Source organism: Pinus tabuliformis, chromosome 2_1 (genome assembly GCF_031772625.1).
Source record: "Pinus tabuliformis cultivar Carrire ecotype Pingquan chromosome 2_1, CPIR1, whole genome shotgun sequence".
In the NCBI taxonomy this organism is placed as follows: domain Eukaryota; kingdom Viridiplantae; phylum Streptophyta; class Pinopsida; order Pinales; family Pinaceae; genus Pinus; species Pinus tabuliformis.
In genome coordinates this window covers 580048189-580053213 of record NC_142299.1, presented here as the reverse complement: position 1 = coordinate 580053213, position 5025 = coordinate 580048189, and positions in this window count along the sequence as shown.

The window sequence follows — 5025 nt, the reverse complement described above, 5'->3', positions numbered from 1 at the left end:
TCATAAGCCAAACATGTGCTGACAAATAACCAACCCGCAATGAATAGAGAATGTATGGTAATGCTATGGATAACCCAGTATCTAATACTAGTAATAATGTCAACAAAGGAGCATTCTCTGATATTCCCAGACAAGCTCAGCTCCATATATTATTGTAAAGTCAATCAAGGGGGAATTGATCCCATGAAAGATAGAGATTAGGAAATGGAAAAAAATTGATATCTTCTCCAATCCTTGTTCAATTGCCAATGTTATACCAAAGGTATCTTTAAAGTCTACTGGACTAGTATAGCTATCTTTCTTCTGACACAACAATACAATTTTGATGAATATCGAGAAGGAACAGGATATAATGATTTTGTTCTTGCTAGAAGTTATTATATCACTGTTTGGTTGACTAAATCACAATAGAAAGAAGAGAATATTGCATGTTTTGAGGTCCGTCCGGGTGTAAGGAACCCCAACTGCCTCAATCAATTTTGTAACAATAGCATAGACCGTGGAATTTTTTGTTTGGAATTAGCTTCTACATACAAGTGGCTTTAGAACCGAAAAATAGGATGAGTGCTGCTTGCAAAGGATATCAATCACTATCAATAAAACTCATCCAAAATATTATGCTTTTATATTCTTCATTTTTCATTCCGACATGACATTATGCCCGTGTAGATGAGCCCAATAATTCAAATTGCACGAGGATCATTGATGCTACGCAGATGTATGTTTCTTTTCTAATAGTATCTAGCACAGATGGAGTTATGCCACAGACTTATTATATATTACCTTGTATTAACGAGTAGGTGTTACTTATTAGATAAAACCAAGTGGATAGTGCAATAGAACCTAGTCAATTTTAGGTATGTGAACTTATGAGTTACTCTTTGCAATAGGTGGAATTTCTGTAATATAAGGCTCTACTTGCTCTAATAATGAATATTGAAAAAACCTAATCCATCTTGAGGGTCGAATGATTGGATGAATAAGATTGAGAAATGAAAGGATAAACTACATATTCATATTCTTTCTTACACCTAAATGTGAAATTCACAAAACTTTGGCTATGTCTGTGGAGAGTTTTCTTCCACTCCAGTCTCTGGACCGATAGCTACTAGTAAAAGGATAGTGTCAATTGATCCAATCATACTGATTGAGAATTCATTCACTCTTTAGATAAAAATAAATAAGTAAATTTGGGACAAACCTTGTTAGGCTGGGAGTAAATTCAGTCCCCTTAGACCCACCCATGATCTTGACCATGTGGTGGTAACCACTCTGGTGAGGCTAGCCTGACCCTTCTTCCCTAACCATCTGTGAGACAACCCAACCTATAAAGGTCTAGGACCAGTTAGCCCCCTCAGGTCCACTAGTTGTATCGCCAGGACGAGTGGTAGCCTATAGCAATGAGGCAAGGTTGTCTTTTCTTATTACAACACATTCCTTTAGAGTAGCATATATCCCCTCAATGCTATCATCTTTCATACAAACAAGGAAGAAGCTACTCAACCGCACTGAAACAAAAAATCCTCTAGTTGATTTTCTTGTTACAACACATTCCTTTAGAGTAGCATACATCCCTTAAATGCTATCATCTTTCATACAAACAAGGAAGAATCTACTCAACTGCCAAGAAAAGGAAGAAAAATAGAGACGATTCTAGAATAACAATATGAATATTGCTTTGCTCTTGTTGCATGTTAGGAGGCTACCGTCATACCCAATCTACCAAATCTTGACTCAAGAAGTTGGTTTTCCATGGTGATTAACAATTTATGTGAACAAAACAAAATGAAAACCTTGGCCTAGATAGCCCAAAACAAGATGAACTGGATAAAAGACAAGGGTGATCAGATTCTTTCATGACTATATGGGATTTCTTTACTGTATGGAAATAAGTATTATTACTCGATTTATTTGGAAGAAGATAACACTTACAAAGTAACTGAGGTGCGGGAAAGCTCCGCAAGGTTGCACTGGCCTGGAGAAAATTGTTTCCCATCCATATCTGCTGCGAGCATGGAGAACCATAATCCCATTTTTTTATCTCACAAAACAAATTTAATGCATCCAATTGAGATTTTCTTTTTCTGTGATATGCCTTGATATATTTCAATCTTTTTATTTTTCTTTATATTTTATCTTATAGCAAAGCAATCCATATAGAAATTTCATACCTTTTGTTTAACTTGAATGAATCATTGATCCAATTGTATAGACAAAACCAATATCTCACAATGCATCTCTCCTTGTTTGAGAAGCTAACTTAGGGGTTTTTGGTAGTTTTGCACTGAATTTTCCCGTATCTTGAAGTTGAGAGACAAATAGTTCTTTATTTTGTGGTGCTAAGAATAAAAGAACTAAAAACACAAGAATTTATCATGGAGAAGGCACACATGCACCCATGCAATTTTAGCATATATAAAACAATTAATACAAAATAAATGATGATAATAAGAAAAAATAGATGACAAAAATGAACTATCTTTGCATGCAACACATGTATCCGCCTCATTGTTTTTTTGGCTTCAACAAATATGTGTAACCCTCTAACAGTAAAACTAGATTACTAGGAGATCTTCTGTGAAGCTAAGAACCAATGTCCACTAGGAAAGATTTGATGATGTTCTTTAGTCTCCCTTTTTTTCTTGGCCCTTGGTATTTTTCATCCCTTAGTCACATATTCACAAATGTAAATGATTATTCCAATTCTTGCAAAGTTCGAGGTGGCTAGGCACTTACCAAATAATACTATGACTCCAATAAGAAGAGGAAGTAGGTTCTACCACAACAAGAGGCGAGAGAAGGACTAGAGTTCTCTTACTTATATATCTATTGGCTTGCAGGTCTCTTACATATAAGATTTTTTAGGTTATATATAGTCTCTTTAATATCTCTACCCTTTCTTTCAAAAGTTACAGTAGTCGAGTCATTTTTGAGGCATTCCTCTAGGTCTTGTCCTATATATTTTCTGCCACCACCCATGCATAGTAAATTGTCTTTATTGATCTATGTTGTGCTATTCATTAGTGCTCTTGTACGTAGCCGAGAGCTTACAAATTCACTAGATTCATGCAAGGCGAGAAATATTATGGATTTTTATTGAAAAGGAAGGTTAGAGCAAGAGTATGAGAATGGAAATTGGTATAGTAAAAGAGTTATGAGAAATGAAGCAGAAGATATAGGAGAAAGGAAATAGAAGAACATGGAAATTAGCATAGTACAAGAGTTATGGAATACAGAAACCAACATATCAATGAAGAGAAATGACTTGTAGATTGAAATGTTTCTCTGAAGAGGATAACCTAACTACAATTGACTACAATTTCATTTTGTATGATTCCTGGTCCTGTCCAACCAAGAGATGCAAATTAAAGAGGACTTTTATCAAAACACTCTTATTCCACTACTAAAATTAGAACTTCATGGTGTCTTGTGTAATCAAAGAAATAAGCATGATATGGGTAAATCGGGTGAGTCTACCATCCATGAGGATGTCACCGGGTCATATAAGTGCTAAAGTGGTTCTTATTGTCACATAGTATTTTTAATATTTTAGCGAGTGTTATTTCTACATATTATTTTTACAAATTTTTAATGTTTCTCTATTAGTTTCTATAAACATAAAATGTTACAATGAAATGAAATGAACTTGCGAAGTTATATTCAAAAGAATAAAGAATATTTGCATTTTATTCACTCAAACATTTTCCTTTGAAATTTCAGAAGTTTCCTTAATATTCCCATACTTGGTCATTGTCTTCTATGTCATGTACTTGTCATTTGAGCTTGAATATTCTTGAACCTGTTGTTGTTTGTCATCATCATCAGATCTATCTTGACCTCTCAAGTTAGCTAGGACTTATAAATATCATGGACATTTTCTTTGTTGTACAAGAAGCTAGAAGATATCCTCCATTGTGGCATCTTGTCTACAATATCTTCTCATTCTCTTGTCCTGTTGGTATTCTAGCCTCCACCTGTGCTTACCCAATCAATTTGGCTCCCAATTTTTTACAAGCTTACCAATAAAGACCCAAAATCTGGCTTATTGTAGCACTGGAAAAAATGTGTTGCTTTCAAAGGATTATCAACATGTCCTTCACATGTCCAGCAACAGATAAATGAGTGCTAAAATATATTAGAGAAAATCTTGAATGGTTATGACGACACCGATAGTCTTTTTATGTCTTCTTGTGCTTGTTTCCATGTTATTAGTATTAATACATATTCGGTTGAATCTACTCTATGCGGCTTTATAGTGAAAGTCATCACGTTTGTGCCAAGAAAAATTCCATTGCATCAATGAGGAGAGTGTGAAAAATTTGCAATATCCATGACATGAGATTATGTGAATTGTGAATATGGTCAGTCATCACCTTACACTAATTTTTTGATATTGTAATTAAAAGGACTTCTAATTAGCAACACTCATGTTAATTTAGTTGGAAATATTAATCCCAACCACCGCTTTAAACACCCTGACAACAACCATACTTATTAGAAGTATTTTTGTAGGTTACGTCTCTGTTTGAAGATGGAAGCACTGAAGCTAGAAAAAAAGTACCGCATGAACCATTCTTAAATGAAAAAAATAATTTAAGGTATTTAATGTATTTTGGTAAATATATATGGGCAAGCATTCATTCTGTGACTATTTCCCACACTCCACAAACACTTGCGCAATTATGATCACACTCAACAAAAACAACGTATTAATTATTTGTTCTGTCATGCATTAATGTAAAAATCATATGTTAAGATAAAGAAGCATGTAAAAGTCCTTTTGAAAGTAAGAGAGTAAGAGAGAAGCAGAGTGAAAATCTGTGAGGAGAGAATCATGGAGCAAATTTTGGTGGCCGCGTGGAAACAATAGTTACTGTGGTTTAGTGTGTGTTATTCGGCGCGAAGTGTAAATCACTGTAAACCTTGTTTTACTTGGTGAATGAGCCGTAGTCTCATATGAACATAATTTCATGTTTCAAAATTCAATCCTAAGTCATTATTGTGTTACTCCATAATAAATCTGTT